At 53.6% G+C, this 16496-nt stretch overlaps 1 protein-coding gene across 2 annotated transcripts in view; it reads left to right on the top strand.

Annotated features, from left to right (window-relative positions):
* Positions 1-4933: 4933 nt before the first annotated feature.
* Positions 4934-16496, top strand: part of GLCE (glucuronic acid epimerase) — a 30183-nt gene continuing 18620 nt past the window's right edge. Inside the window, exon 1 of one of the 2 annotated variants that reach the window (XM_077317295.1) lies at positions 4934-5058. The gene's annotated coding sequence lies outside the window, so the exon portion shown is untranslated. Of the gene's footprint in view, positions 5059-7740; positions 7862-16496 lie in introns of those variants that run through there. The other variant, XM_077317296.1, reaches the window with a different exon arrangement.

Raw genomic sequence — 16496 nt, forward strand, 5'->3', positions numbered from 1 at the left:
GCAAAATCTGGTATTGATTGGGTTGGTACAAGCTTGGCATTGCTGCTTGGGACAGGTTGCGTTGTCGGCATGTGGGCGGGAAACAAGGAGGAAGAGCAGCTGACTGCCCTTGGAGGGGGGTGGGCAGAGGAGGGGGGGCAGGGGAGCTCGAGAAATGCCGCTCCTCCGTGGCCACGTTCTTCCTTTTTCCTCTAGGACAGCACAGTGTCGGTCAGTGTTCTGCAGAACTTTATGTGTTGTGCACCCTGAGCCACTTGAGAAGACCCCTGTCCGTCCCTTCAGGTTCTCAAGGGTTTGGGAGATGGGCCTCGAAAACACGTCACTTCTCTTGCTGCCTTAGGATGCTGGTCCCGGTCCCAAGCAGCCGGTCGGTAGTGGGCCATTCAGCAGTCACGGAGCTGAAGTCCACCTGTCCGTTTCAGGTAGAGCGGTAGTGAGCCCAACGACTGACATCTCTCCCTGATCCGATTCAAAAACCTGCCCACCTCTGGGCCAGGAAGGACCGGCCCAGCTGACCAGCTCGGCCTTCCCGGAACGCCAGTGATTGACAAGCTGAAGGTTTGCTCTCCTGCCAAAATTTTTGTCAAACTGGGAGAGAGAATGTTGAATAAAAGGCAGGCAGTGTCAACGCTCCTGTAGGCTGCCAGCGTCTCCTGCGGAGATGATGAGGCATGCCCTTTGCAGCACACATCCTAACAGCTCGTTGCAGGTCTGTTCGGCCCCTTCATCTCCGCTACTGTGGATTAAGCCGGGCCACCTCCGGGGGCCGTGGGCGATGCTGAGTGGCGGGGGATTCTCAGGCACGTTTCTGTCAGTGAAGACAAGAAGGGAGGATGCAGGTGTGATACGGAGCGGGGAGGGGAAGGAATCAAAAGCACGTGGCTCTTGTCCGCAGTATGGTTCAGAAAGATTTATGGTTTGTTTTCAAATGTGTACACATGGTGGCTCTACAGAACTCCTGCTGTGGATGGCTATCTAGGAGAGAGATTTTGAAATTAACAGATGGGTCTTGCCAAGTGCTTGAGTTGTTTTTTTGCAGAAGAGATTTCTGAAATATACTTTGATGCGTGCTGAAATACTGATGGCTTTGCACACCTTAACATCACTTCCCCCGTGTGTTCCATGTGGGGAAGGCCATGTGCGTTCCCGTCTGGGGCACAAACAGCATGAGAAAACCGATGAGGGGCAGAATCACAGAGTGACGGCTTCAGCCACTGGGGCCCTGGACCTGCCCGTAAGCAGAGTGTCCTGGATGTTAAGCAGCTGTGGGGAAAGGCAGCAGTGCGGTGGGTTAACCTCCCCTGGCCCCATTGTGGACTTAGTGGCCCTTGAGGACGCAGAGGGAAGGGTGACTCCGTGTGACAAACGGCACACTGAATTTTACAGGGTTCTCCCCGTCAGGGAGTGCCAAGAGGCCAGACGGGCATGCCGCTCCACGTTCTGGAGTTTATTGCCGGGAATAAAATATTAGCGACTCTATTATTCTTTACTGCCTGGTATTGAAAGCTGGAGCGCTTTGCTGTGCCGATCAATGCAGAGGCTGGAGCACTCGATGTCTAGTCAACCAATTAGCAAGTTCTAAGCCAGCTCGGCTGGGGTCAGAGACTGACCAGGCGTCTGTTCTGGGCAGAGGAAGGGAGAGGAGTAGAAGAGCCCTCCCGCAAGGCGCACCCCCCACTCCACCCACCCACCCACCCCCCTCCCTGGCAGCCTTTTGGCCCAGAGTGAGAGGCAGGGGGGCAGCACTCGGCTGGCAAATCCCACACTCTGTTGCTCCTCAGTCTGGGGCCTTGGGCAGGGCGACACACCACTGGGCGCTTGGGGAGCTTCTCCTCCCGCAGCCGCTGTGGCCAGAGATAGAAACCGGGGGCGGGACTGGCTTTTTGCAGTCAGTGGTCTGGAAGCAAAGCCTGAAGACAAGAGGATGTGGCACACTTCTACTCCCCCCGCTCCGGCCAGGAAATCGATCCCCTGGCCAACTAACAGGCCCTGAATGTGATTGTGGGGCAGCCCACCAAACCATTTCCCATCTGTTGCAGAAATGTGAGCCTCGTGCTTTCCAGGGGGGTGTGGCAGAGCTCTCTGTACTCTTCCCCAGCTGCATGGGAGCGGACTGAAATCATTGAGATCAGTATTTAGGGGGATTGATCGGGCAGTCTGCATAGCCGCTGTACCTCCGTGGCCACGTATTTCCTATTATTACGTGCTCCCTGTGTGTGAGTCTACTGTAAATAAGAACCTCTCTTCTCCTTGGCCGAAGGCATGGCATAAAGCTGCATAATGGCGCCCAGGCCCCAACGCATCACAAACAGCCCTTTATGAATGCTAGCAGAAGGCAGAGGACAGTTGGAAGAGGCAGAGGAAGTCTGAGGTCCATCCCTCATTCCTCAACACGCTGACAGGTCTACAGAGCTTCAAGGGACCGTGGCTCTCGTCCTTGCAGGTGGTGGAAAGGGCTGTTGGGTCCCAGCTGACCTTGGCTGACCTCTTGTTGGATTCTCAAGGCAAGAGCCTGGACAGAGGGGGCTCCCCATTGCTGGCTTCTCTCTGGACTTCCTGGGGGTCTCGCCTACAAGTACTAGCCAGGGCTGGCCAAGGGAATCCAGGGTCACTCTGCAAAGGCTGGCAGTGGCAAACCACCTCTGTGTGTCTTTTGCTAGCCCATCTGATTTCAGACTGCCCCCAAAGCGCCTCGCCCCCCTGCTGTCTTCATGACTCTCCTGAGGCTCCTTGCTGGCTCTGGGTGGGAATAGTTCTTTTCTTTGCCTTTGATTCCCACAAAGTGACTCACGTCAGGAGGGAGACGCAAGCCTGGCCCACGAAGACACACAAGGGAAGGAGGGGGCTCTCGTTTAATGCAGAATTAATGACTTTTAGAAAAGGAGTGACACCTCAGCAGCCCTTGCTGCGAAGTTCTCCTTTGAGAAGTGTTGAGCACAAAGGCGACACGGGTGCAAATTCTTCCATTCCGCCACAGCACCTAGGTGCTCCCTTGCCGCGTTTGAATGCATTTGCAATGGTAATTTCTGGAAACGACTCCCTGCAACCGCGGAGGTTAGGCGTACCTTTTATGCTTCTGAAAAACCGATAGCCTTTCATTATCTCTGCATCTTTTGGCAGCTTTTGCGCTGCCATTTGTTTCCAGTCTGCGGGGGGCAGGGGGGGGGGAGGCAAGTTTAAGAACAGACTGTCTAAAACCGCTGTGTGCAGAACCATAGAAATTAGCAGTGGGGAAAAGGCGGAGGGGAGGTAAATGATTTTTTAAAGTAAAGCTGATGAAGCTGCATTTGACCTTCAAAACTGCTCTCGGTCCATCAATGGCGCCCGGAACGGGTCTGTACATAACCCCTTCCCTTCTGCGGAGGGCTTAATGGTGGATAATTAGAGCGATGCTCTAATTAAGATACTTACTGAGGGCTGCTTGGTTTTTTTGCTCACTTGGTTAATTTAAAATCAGTGAAAGGTCGAAGCCCCATTACTGCTCTCGGTTTGGTAAAGGACACGAGGCTCCTTGTGCTGAATCAGAGCCTCGGTCCATCTAGTTTGGCTCTGTCTACTCAGACCGGCAGTGTCTCTCTAGGGCCTCAGAGAAAGGGGTCTTTCCCGCCGCCTTCTGAACCCTGGACCTCCAACCTGCCAAGCAGAGGCTCTACCACTGAGTCACAGCCCCTCCCCTCCAGGTGGGAAGGCCTTTCAGAAACAAGCAGTCTTCTTATAACATCAGCTTGGAGACAGAGGCATGCTCCATGATAGCCAGAGGTGGGCTTCATGCACACCCAGTCTATGCGCATGGAACTCACTTTCTACCAGGTGCAAAGGTGTGGCGCCGCTGGCTGTTTCCCCGATTCCAGGTAACCATTAAAAGGACATTTATGTCACCCAGAGCCATGAGCCACCTTTGGAAGTGCAGCTGGGAGCCAGTATGGGGTGGCTGGCATAGTGGACTAGAATCTGGGAGAGCCAGGTTTGCCTAACCTACCTCACAGGGGCGTTGTTGAGAGGACAGGCTCGAGGAGGGAAGGAGGATGGTGTGGGCTGCTTTGGGAAAGAAGCAGCGTGTCAAAATCTGAATTAAAAATGAACATAGATCTCGGCTGAACGCGGTATCTGCAATTGCACCAGGGTTGCCAGCTCTCAGTTGGGAAATACTTGGGGGTTTTGGGGTTGGAGCCGAGAGGGCTGGGAAGGAGCTCAGTGGTGGATCATGCGATGGAGTACTTCCCCCAGGAGGGCTGGCCAGACTGTGGCTCTCCAGCTGTCCACAGACTAGAGCTACCAGGGTGCTGGCAGGGGCGCATGCTAATTGCAGCCCACGGGCATCTGGAGAGGAGCTGTGACTCCCGGGGGTCCCCAGGCCCCACCTGGAGGTTGCCACCCCTAGCCGTTGCACCCTGCGCAGGTGAGCCCTGTGCAGAATCCCCTCTTGGGATCCCGGCCTTCTCTGGGGCGCACGGGGCCTGGGCTCCTTGGCAAGGGGCGCGCGCGGGCACCATCCGTGCGGGCGGGCAGAAGCCCCGGGGAGCGCGCGGGGCTCAGCAGCCTCTGCGCAGAAGAGGTGTTTTGCATGCATTTGCATATGCAAAGCAGTGCCGGGGGAGGGAGGGGGCGGGGCACGCAGCGCCCACCGAGACCCCCTGCAACCCCAAGCAAACCCCCCCCACCAGTTTTTGTTTTTTTTTTTTTGCAGAGGGACGAAGACCCGCCCCTTCGCGCGATGCGATTGGCGGGACGCGCCGCTCCCTCCTCCCGATTGGTCGCTGCTCCGGCGCTCCGCCCGCCCCTCCACCTCCGGGTGCTGATTGGGCCGGGGGGGCTGGCCGCGGTGCGATTGGGCGGCGGTCCGCGCTGCCCATTGGGCGCCTCCTTGGGGCGCTGGACGGGAGAGGCGGCGGCCGCGCCACGCCCCCTCCGTCCTTCTCGGCCTCGTTGGCTCTCGCGGGAAGTGGGCGGGGTCTCCGCGCCGAGGCTGCCTCTCTCGCTCCCTCCTCCCTCCCTCCCTCGGGCGCGCGCCGGGACTGGACGGGCAGGAGTCTGCGGTTCTCGGAGCGCCGCGCGCAGGTAAGAGGGTGGGGCGGGAGGGGGCTTTCGGGGGAGGGGTCTTTATGGGGGGGGTCGTGACTTGTCCTCCCCGCAGGCCTTGGCCGAGGAAGGGGTCCTCCGGGTCACCCCACCCCGGCCATGGAGGAGCCCTTTCCAGGCTCTGGGCAACTCCCAGGGCAAGACCCCCCTCCCATTCCTCCAGGAGGAGCTGTGATTCCGGGGGATCTCCAGGGCCCCCCTGGAGGGTGGCATCCCTGAGCCTCACGGTGGCCGAGCCACAGAGCCCCCCCCCCTCCAAAGCAGCCCTTTCCTCCATGGAACTGACCTCTGCAGTGTGGAGCTGAGCTGGTATTGGGGGGGGAGCCCCCAGGTCCCGCCTGGAGGTTGGCATCCCCAGTTGGGAGACCGGTAAGTTCTGGGGCCAACACGGCGGCGTCCCTGCAGGACCCAGATGGAGAAGGGGCCGCCAAAGAGAAACTTCCGGCCCTGGAGGCAGACCAGAGAAGCCCCCCACTTGCCCCCCTTCCTCCTGCCCCTCCTGGCCTCTCCATCTCCAGCCAGGTGTCCCGAACCGGGGGGGGGGGGGGGGGGCTGATTTCTACCTGGGACTGCTGAGGCCTCCCTCGCGCCTGTTGCTCTGCCTTGTCTCCTTGCGTGAGCAGCGAGCTCCAGGGCACGGCAAATCCCCGGCTGCCACAGGGGCTAGAGATTTCATCGCTGTGCAGAGCAGTGATTTCGGTTGTCGCTGGGGGAAGTTCTTGGCGCCTCATTAGTGGTGGATGAATTCCCTTCCTGACCAGTTGCTTCCTGTACTGGCCAAATACTCAGTTCAAAACAGGGTGTTTTGAAGCACGAATGGGCTTCTTTAAAGGGGGATGAGGCTAGAGGTTGTGGCTGAGTGGGAGAGCGCCTGCTTGGCATGCCGAAGGCCCCGGGTTCAGTCCCAGCATCTCCAGGTGAGAAGAAACAGGTAGTCAGTGACGTGAGAGGCCTCCGACTGAGTTGGCCTCCACCGGCCTGGATGAACCAAGTGTCCGATTAATGAAAGCAGCTTAATGAGCTTGCCTGTGTTAGAAGTTTTTGTTCTGCTAATAATAACCAGGGTTCTCCCTTTATTTACACGCAGAAACCTTTTGTCCTCGCTTTTTACAGTATTGATAACACCTTCAGGGACCTCCAAGGTAAAGACTCAGATTGGGAGCACTCAGTTGTCAAGACCAGGGGTAGTCAAACTGCGGCCCATCAGATGTCCATGGACTACAATTTCCATGAGCCCCTGCCAGCGAACGCTAGCAGGGGCTCCTGGGAATTGTAGTCCATGGACATCTGGAGGGCCGCAGTTTGACTACCCCCGGTCAAGAGAAATGAGCAGGTTTGCAGAGATGGGTCGGTTTGGTTGATCTGGGTGTCAGGGGATCGGCACAGACTGGCATATTTTCACCCCAAAACTCTGGCGTTGTGCACCGACTCCACGCTCTTGGCCAATAGTCGCTTCTCCCTTGTGCTCTGCTTCTGTGCAGGTGCCGTCTGGGCTCTGAGCAAGTTTGTGAATAGTTCTTTATGCGATGCCAGCATCTGCTTGCGCAGAATTGAGACGGCTCGGCAAACATCTTAAAATGGTGTCGTGCGTGCGTGCTGGTGTGGAAACGAGGAGGCTGCTTTCCCCAGCCTTAATTCCGCACCTATCACCAGACGGTTCTGTTGGAAGCCACAGTGTGGAGATGTGTTTTAATGGTGGCGACGCCACGCATGATGTAAGCAAGGTTAGAGATGCACTGAGTGGTCCACCGTGTGGGTGGCAGCCCGGGTTTTGATGCTCTGTCGTGGCGTCCCTGTGCTTTGTTTTCTTGAGGCCCGGGGCAGCAATTGTGTACAGGAGAACTAGCTGTTTTCATGTTTTCAGATCCTGATAGGAAGAATGGGGTTGTCTAGAATTCAGAACGGAGCAAGACTGGGCACGTGATGGCCAGTGCGGAGTTACTTCTACTTGGGAGGGGGTGGCAGGATGTACCCCTGCTGGCTCTCTTCTGTGAGAAACCTCAACGGAGCCATTCAAAGTGCGTTGAACGGACATTCGTGTCGATTGGAGGCCCATTCTCACTCAGCACGCTTGTATACCCAAGACTTTATCTGGGAGAGACTCCCAGCTGCGTGTGCCAAAATATGAGGCCCTGCTCCATCCCCCGGCTTCTGCCGTTCCTAGGGTTCAAGTCAAGCAGAGCCATTGTGCTAAATCCCCTCATATGGTGCATGTTTTAAAATCACATTTTCCCACTCCAAGACTTTAGGGCGTTAATAATAGACTCTCCCCCCTTTTGCTTGAGAAGTCGTCTGTGCTTCAGAGTCTGCCTCATTCCCCTGCCTCTTTGTCCCTCGTCTCTCTTTCCATGCCACAGCAGTACCCTTAATCTTTGCGCTTTTCCTCTCCAAAGCCCGGCTTCTGCAATCAAATTGTAAACAAACTAGCTGGGTCTGTCTCAGACATCTTTTTTCCTTCTCATCTGGTGGCCTGTCAGCTGCAAAAACCGTCCCTGCAGTGGTGCGCCAAGACCCAGCACATTATGAACGCTAAATAGTGAAACCTTCCTTGTTTTTTGTTGGTTTTTCTATGTCCGCTTCCAGCATGAAAATGAACGCTGAGGTAAGATGAACTGGCTGGACTTCATTTTCCGGAGGACAACCCCCACTGGTGTCACAGTTGTCTTGGCTGTTTTGCTTTCATTTGGAGAATTCATATGCCGCCTCTCCAGGGGCCTTCTGAAGGTTGCCGCCGGCTTTCCCTTGACGTGTCTAATTCTGCAGCCTCTCTAGCTTGCTAAAGGTTAGCCCAAATACGTGACGGTGTTCGATAACTGCCTCTCGGAGGGAACTTTGATCCGGCTGCCGCTGGTGTTGTGCAGTGTATTTGCAGGGCTTAAAATTAGCCCCGGCCCAGAATGATTAGCAGCTGGCCGATAGCCCAGGAAAGCACAACTCTCTGGGCCTCGCAGCTCTTGGCAGTCATTTTCTGCACGACTTTTGTCCCCGAGCTCTTTTTATTCTCCGATCGATTCTTGGACAATCGCGCCTTCTGTTTACATGGCTGATTTTCTCAGGGCGCTGCCAGAAGAAAAGGAGACCGACCGGTTTGTGACCCGTCCACTCCTGAGCTCAGGTTTTCGGTTTAGCAGCTTTTAATTAAATGCACCTGCTTTTGAACCCACCTGGCGGCATAGTTTTAAGCTGGGGGTGTTGCCGCCAGGCTCCCTGCTGTCACTCTTTCTCCCGCCGAAATGGAATGAGCCTGCCTCGAGCCAGCAGCGTGGGAGATTGCATCTCGGCACCTGGATGCACACGTCAGGTGCACACGTCAGCCCCTTCCAGTTGGCAGGCAGTGCATTTTGGATTTCATTGGCACATCCGTAGAGTAGCCCTGTGTGATACAGAAGAAGGCTGGGTTTTGCTGTGTGTCAGCAAGTGACAAGCAAAATATCCCAGGAGGCTCTCCTGTTTGGGATCTGCACGTGTGGTGTCCAGGTGTCCAGTGTCCATGTGGAAGCTGAGATTAGCCTGTTTGTCTTACCCCACCCTCTTCCTCTTTGGCTTGCATCGGTTTTCTCCGTTTTGCCTTCACAAGCACCCTGTGTGCTAGGCCAGCCAGCTTCCAGGCCGGAGCAGAGATTCAAACCTGGATTTCCAAATGCTGGTCTATCACTTTTAGCACAACACAGGCTAGTTGTAATTTTTTTCTCCTTTAAAAAAAAAGAAAGCCCTCTCTTCTGGGCTCTCAGAACACTTTCTGACAGTGTATTTCGTAAGTGAATGGCATGGCACAGATAGCAACAAGGGATCAAGGGAGTGGGAGGAAGACTTCGTGCTTCTAAGGAGATGTCCTGTTGGCATCGGTGGAGGCGGCAGCAGCAGGGCAGAGTTCGGGCACAAGCTCTCCCAGTGGAATCTTTCATCCTTCTGATTCCCGGGCACGTGAAATTGGGGTATTGATGGCAGAAACTGAGATAGGAACTCAGAACTAGGGGCGGGCGATCCAGTTGGATAAGCTGAAAAGTGCCGGAATCAGTGCTGATTCAGGTACAGTTTGGACGTACCTGAGCCGAATCGCTCCTCCCTCTACTTTAAACTGGCCGAACCAGCAATTGATGCTCCATTTTAGCCTATGGCAGGGGTAGTCAACCTGTGGTCCTCCAGATGTCCATGGACTACAATTCCCACGAGCCCCTGCCAGCCTTCGCTGGCAGGGGCTCCTGGGAATTGTAGTCCATGGACAGCTGGAGGACCACAGGTTGACTACCCCTGGCCTATGTCACCTTTCAAGTCAATTGGAAATTTGAACATTTGGTCTGTCCCATGGTTAGGGGTGGGGGGGGGGTGAGTTGAGGTAGAAGGCACCAAATTTGCAGCGTAGCTCTCCTCAAAAGAACCCCCACGTTTCAAAAAGATTGAACAGGCACCCAAAAAGGCTGCCCTCATCCAACCTCCATTGTTTCTTTTGGTGGGATGGGAGAAAAAGGACAAGACCAGAGAATCACAGAGCAGAGGTCCTATGGGGACACACCCTCTTTGGGTGTCTGTAGAATTGGACCAAACTATTTGAAACTTAGGGGTTCTTTTGAGAAGAGGTTCCAGAAGCCACTCTGAAAATTTGGTACCTCTAGATCACACCCCCCACACACACACTGAACAGAAAATGTCCCATTGATTTAATGGTGCCATAGGCTATAATGGCGACAAATCAATTCGGATTCAGGCCAAATTTGAAAAGTACTGAATTTGTTCTGTGCACGGCTCAGAGCTAGACGTGCTTCCCTCCTTGTGTGATGACTGGTGGATGCTTATCCTTTATTGCAGCCTTGATGTAACCAGCCAGGCAGAGGAAAATTTTAAAAGGAGGTAAACTATCCCTCAAACAAGACCATCTTTAGCTCTGTGAAGTTTCTGACTGGTGTGCCGGCCTCCCTCAGCCGATAGTGTCATTGAACCCCTGGTGGGCTGGGCTCAGTCGTGTGGGTCAGTTTTGCTGGTCAGTCAGGTGGCTTGGGTGCCATTTCATGTCCCGGGCACAGGTGGGCCGGTCTGAGAGAGAGATGGCTTTGGATTCTTTCTCCGCCTTAGACTCAATACCGCCCAGAGGAGGGGCGGCCAAACTGTGTCTCTGTGGATGTCCATGGATGCATGGCAGGGGCTCATGGGAATTGTAGTCCATGGACATCTGCAGAGCAACAGTTTGGCCATCCCTGGCCCAGACAAAAAAAGCCTTGGCTACAAATGTCCTTTTTTTTTGCTGGGCTTTCTGTGGGGCAGCAAACACGTTATTTAATTAATTATTTTTGAGCTGGAGTTAAAACCCTTTGCTGTGTTTCATGAGGACCAGCATATTAAGGAGAGTTACAACAATCGGAAGATGTTTACGTGCAGGATTCTATTCAGGGGCCTGAATATTTAACTTGGGGTAGCTGCTCTGTCACCATTTATTCCTCTAAAATCAAATTTCCTTTTGAAAAAAAGGTTTAAGCCCTTTGGTCATTTTAGGCCCCCCGTTGAAACAGCTCTGGTTGGAGCGTTGCCAAGAGCTCAAAGCCCGGTGGCTGCATTCCAGAGCACACAAAGCTTTTGTTTGTTTTGGTCCTGGGCGTGGCGCCGGAAGGGCAGGGGTCCAAGCGTCTGGGGCTGGGCTGCCCTTGCATCCTGGAAGCTACGGCTTTGCGCGCTGGGTCCGATTTGGAGCGAGAGGTACCCGTTCCCAGAAGACTTTAGAGGTTGGCAGAGGCAGACTGCTAACTGAAAAGGCTTCAACTGATTGTTCTCTTCATTTGGGAGAAGCTGATAATCCTGGTGCTGTTCTCCGTTGCTTGAATCTTGCCATTACACGTTTATAGACCTGGTTTGCTTGAGCCGAGGTATTCCTTGCCACCGTGTTCACAAGAAAAGGATATGCTCTTTTGGATTCCTTAACGTGCTCGCTATAACCAAGCATCAGGTTGTCTGTAGGTGATGCCTTTTGAACTCCAGGCGTAGCAGAGAATTGCCTGATATTTCTGCACAGTAGGGTGGCTGGAGCAGCCTAGAAGGTCAAAGCATCCTGCCCAGTTCCTTTTGCACCTCTTCCTGGGTTGGCAGCAGAATAAAATTTCATATTTCCCGTTCCCCCACCATCTTTTGCAGAAGAGGCCTTCATCAGATGCCGGAGTCAGTGGAAGCACATCTTAAGGGATGGACTGCTTTTATTCCCTGCATCAGAGGATAAAAGCCGGTTATGACTTAAGATGTGCTTCCACGTTGTCGGGGAAGGGGGGGGGGGACCTTCGCCCAATGACAACAGCATCAAACAGTTCTTGCTGCTTTTCCTTTCGAGGGGGATGTGGCTGTGAGAGGGCTGTGCAAATGGATGGGTCCACGTGCAGACCACGTGCAGACCTTTCGGGAGAGGAGAGGAGCTTTCAGGATCATTGGGTGGTTTGGGTCCCCCCCCCCCGGTGCCCCCTGAGGTTTACTGATGCTTAATCCTAACCTTCTGCCCCCTGAATTTTTCAAATTGCAAGACCCTTACATTCTGCTGGGCTCTGGGTGGTCCTGCATCAGACCTCAGAAGCCACGCCGGGTTGGTATTTGGATGGAAGACCACCAGGGAAGTTCTGGGGGGCTACAAATATTACTGTAATCTGCCTTGGACCCCAAAGCAAAATGTAAATGAGACCAGAACGGAATAGTCTGGAGGGCCTTAAGAGTCGGGCTCTCTGGGCCAAACCTCCTCGTGCTTCTCCACTCCTAGCCGTGCTGAACCTGAGGGGCCGTTCTCCGCCTGCCTCTGCACCTTCTCGCAAATTAATCCGTAACTCGCGGCCCCCGGTGGCTCAGCCAGCTGGCTCCTACCTCCGGCGGGGCTAGCGAGCGAGGCTGATTCCGCACCCAGCCCGACGCAGGCGCCTGTCCTGTTGGCGCAGTGATTAATGCGCCCTGTGGATGGCAGCGCATGCCGAATCCTCGGTGGCTGGGTAAAGTAGGTCAGTTATTTTTAAGTCATGATTATTTTATCAATGCTCCCTCGTAGGGGATAATGGGACGGGGGGAGGCAGGGAAGGAAGGGGGAACATCCAGCAATGCTGAGGGAGAGCAAAGCGGCAGAGCTGGCTTCGAATGGGGAAGGGGGGCTTCTCTGCACTCGGTCGTCCCCCACACACACACACACACTCACACACCTCAGCTACCCGGGGCAAAGGGCCGTGGCCCAGTGGCAGAGCCTCTGCTTGGCATGCAAAAGGCCCCAGGTTCAATCCCCGGCATCTCCTGCTCAAAGGAGCGTGTGGGGGACAGCGAGAGACCCTCCTCTGCCTGGGACCCTGGAGAGCAGCTGCCGTTCTGAGTCGGCCTCACCTTGATGCACCAGTGGCCTGATTCAGCGGATCCAGGTGTGCGCAGGATGGAGATGGACATAGAACGGAAGCAGCGTGACCCTTCCGAAGCATCTAACGGCCTCAGTGTCATCGTGGCGTTTGAGAACTCCTCGCAGGCAGTGCCCTTGAGGCTTGTGCCGTGGAGGTGCCTTTCCGCTTGGGGTGCTTTGTGGCGGAGGAGCTGTTGCAGAGACGTGTTTCTCAGCAGCGTTCCTCTGGAATGAGGTTTGTTCAGCTGAGCAGGCCAAGGGGCTTGGGGTCTGGGCTACCATGGAGTGTTCAAGGAGGGCTCCAGGCTGGCCTCGCTTGAGGGTGAGCTGGTCGCTTTCCGGGCTGGGCTAGCAGCAGGCTCAAGGGGCACGTATCTCTGCTTGCCTTTGGCGGGTCCTGACAGGTCTTGCATTCATGTTTTTAAAATGCCTTGCTTGAACTTCACCACCCCTTCATTTGTTTTTCTGAGTAGAGAAACAGCAGAACGAACCTGGAGTCCAGGGGCACCTCTAAGACCCACCAAGTTCAATTCTGGGTCTGGGATTTCACGTGCGTGCACACGGAAGCGTAAACCCAGAATTAAAGTCGGAGGGTCTTCCAGGTGCCCCTGGACCGAAACATTGTTCTGCTGCTCCAGACCAACATGGTTGCCCGCCTGAATCTAACTTATAGAAATCCAACAAAACAAAATCAGAGTCCAATGGCACCTTTAAGATTAACAAAGATTTATTCAAGGCATGAGCTTTTGAGTGCAAGCACTCTTCCTCAGATTATTGAATGTATAGAAATCCAGATATCCTGTCCCTGTACTTTCATTTATTTAATGAATTCATTTGGACCTTGCCTTTTCCCCCAATGGGACCTGAAAGTGGCTTACAGTGTTCTTCTCTTCTCCATTTTATCTGCACAACAACCCTGAAAGGTAGCGCAAGCTGAGAGCGTGTCACCCATAGGAGTCCTGGGGTGCAAATGAGGATTTGAACCCGGGTCTTTCAGACCCTAGTCAAACACTCTTAACCACTGCATCTTTCCAGCTGCTGCCTAATCCTTGCCCAAATATTCCAAGCTTGGTACCGTCTTCTCTGTAATTAAAAGGTATACATGGCTGGAGTTCTGCTGCCGGCTCATTTGCGTGCTCAGACCAAGCCGTTGGTGCCTAAAGCTTTTTTCGGAAACCTTCCAGTCTGCCTCTGTCAAGTCTCTGTGTGCAGTTTTAAAAGGTATGAATGTGCTGCACCTCTAAGAAGTTTGCAGGATATTAGCGGGTCCCCTGCTGGTCTGCTAACGATGCACCGCTTTGAATTGCAAGTAATTAAAGAAACTGCGGCCAGCAGAACCACACGGCTAATTCTGGCGAAGCAAGCCGGCAGCAAAGAGCCACCGCCTGGAAGGGAGCGTCCGAGACTTGGGATGGTGCAGGAAGGAACACGGGGGCAGGCTTCTGCATTCAGGGCACGGCTCTCTGCTCAATTTAGAGGCCTCAGAATAAAGCCCCCTCTCCTGGGCAGAATTTATGCCGATGGTGGCTCAAACGTGATTTTAAAAAAACACTGTGGTTTACCCTGGGAGTCTGTCCCCATTCCTGAATATCAGAAACAAGAAGAACTATTTTTGTGCCCCACATTCTGCAGGAGGGGGGTTGGACTAGATGACCTTGGAAGTGCCTCCCAACTCTGTGATTCTAGTTTGAGTAAGACTTGGCCTTAAAGCATTTCATTTATTCCAGAATCTCCACTGGGGGGGGGGGATGGATGGAAGATCCTGGGTCGGCACTTCCTTTCCTGAACCTCGACGTCTCCCTGGCTGTTGTGTCTGACTGGGAGGCTGTGGTGCTGCCCCAGAGGGAGGCAGGTTTGGCTCTTGCCCTGGCCTCGGTGGGTCATGGATCTCAAGGGAAGAGAGCCTGCAGAAACACTGAGGGATAAAGGCATCTTGAAGGCAGCTGAATCCCTTGGCGCCTTGCTTGCCATCGGGCTGCTGCAAAATTATGTAAAATGTGATGTGATGTGATTTGTCTGGCAGGAGCAAAAGCCATAGGACTTGGGTGGTTGTTTTTCAAGGAAGCCTTGCAAATTCAGGATTCTCTTCCTGCAAGATCCTTTCCTTTCCCTTTTGTCTCCGGGTTGTGGTGCAGGGGAGAAGCCGAAAGAAAAATAACCTCGGCTGCCCGCGTTTAAAATTTATGACTTTTGAGTTAGGGTGCTGATTAATTCATGGTTTTTGCTAGCAGCCAAAGTGTTTTGGGGGGGGAGAATCAAAGTGCTCTTTCTGGAATTTTAGATGCTGTCTTAAATTAAATACACATCTCTAAAAAAAGAAAAAAAATGAAATGGCTAGCGGCAAATACTGGTTTTTGTTTGAGTAGCTGACATGTCCTTTCCCCACCTCTAAAAAGATAAACAAAAACCTGTATTGAAACTTGTATCTCCTTTGCCAGTTTCAGAGGGAGGAAAAGAAAGACTCTGGAGACTGCAGGGGAAGTGGATTTTGATATACAGATCCATGTGCAGTCCTGAGAATTGATCTCCGGTCTGCATATTTGTTGGATATCTTCCTGATGCTGTTGACTCATTTACTGCTAATTTATTCTCTCCTTGCCTTTGCACTCTGATGACCCCTGCCTCATTGTGCCTGCACACGACAGCTCACACCTAGAAGAAGACTTTGTTGGCCTTCAACCCTGTGTCCCTGGGCTCAAAAGGAGATTGAGAAGGGACCGGTTGAGGCAAACCCAAATGCCCACGGGAGCAAGGAAAGAGGCAGAGTAACCTCCTTGTAAGGGAGCCATTTTGAACGGGTGACATTCAACAGCTTGCAAACGTTGTCTTTTGGTAGGTTTTTCCCCATAAGCATGAAGGCCAACCAGGTGCGGGTCAACTCACTGGGCTTGGGAGGGCATTTGATTTGGCCAAAGAGAAACAGGTGCTGACATGCATGTGCTTCAGGCCACCTTCAGGCATCTTCTGGTGCTGCTGTGATCCATTTCCTGACCCTTGAGTACTCAGTGGGAATCTTTGGTCCTGGGCTTGCTCCTCTGTGCAAGATGTCCTTAGTGCGAGATGCTCCCGGCTGCCTCCATGAACGCTGCCTGCAGGCCTGAAAAGTTTTCCAATCAAGTCGCTGCCCGCCACCCAATTAAGATGCCAGGGACGGGTAACCCTCAGCATCGAGCGTTTTCATATTGCGACGTGAACTGAATCTCGTCTAAAATTGGCATCTTAATTGGGTTTGAATGCAGAAGTCTCCTCCTCCTCCCTCTGCTCAGGTGAAAATAGAATAGGGGAAAAGGAGCTTGGCCCAGAGAAATGGAGGGGGGGGGTTTGACATGGAGAGGAAAGAGGACAATTAATTGCATCGCGCAGGGGTGGATCTGAAGAAGTGTGCCTGCATACAAAGTCAAAGAATCCTAGAGTTGGAAGGGGCCCCCAGGGTCATCTAGTCCAACCCCCTGTACAGTGCAGGACACTCACAGCTACCTGCCCACCCACCCACCCACAGTGACCCCAGTGTCATGCCCAAGTGATTCCCCCTCACCAACCAGAAATCTCCAGAATCCAGCCTGGCCTGGAGGGAATTCACCTCCCTTCCCACAGTGGTGATCAGCCATTCCCTGGGTAGGCAAGGAAGGGCCCCAAGAGGCCCATCCCCTCCTGCCCACCCACTCACCATCTGCCTAAGGTCATAAAACCAGCATTTCTCTGCCTAAATTCAAAAGTTTATGCCCTGAATAAAATCCTGTTGGTTTTAAAGGTGCCCCTGGACTGCAACTTGGTCCAGCGCATATGCCAGTTGCTGAAATCCAATTCTCCTCCTTCCCCTTTTGCTCATCCGCCCCCCCCCCCCTTCAAGCTGGGAGGTAAAAAAAAACCCGGTAAGCTAGTTCTTGGTCCACCCCTCCCCCTGGAATTAGAAGAAATGCTTTGCAAATGCAGCCTGTATCTTTAAGAAAACCTGACAACTTAATGGCGTGTGATTCACTAATAGAGATGCCTGTGTTTAATCCTTTAAAGAGGAGGGGAGAGAACTTCACTGATCAGCATTCAGAGAGCAAAAGCACAGATATAAATCTCTGCAAAG

The sequence above is a fragment of the Paroedura picta genome, chromosome 18 (genome assembly GCF_049243985.1).
Source record: "Paroedura picta isolate Pp20150507F chromosome 18, Ppicta_v3.0, whole genome shotgun sequence".
In the NCBI taxonomy this organism is placed as follows: Eukaryota; Metazoa; Chordata; class Lepidosauria; order Squamata; family Gekkonidae; genus Paroedura; species Paroedura picta.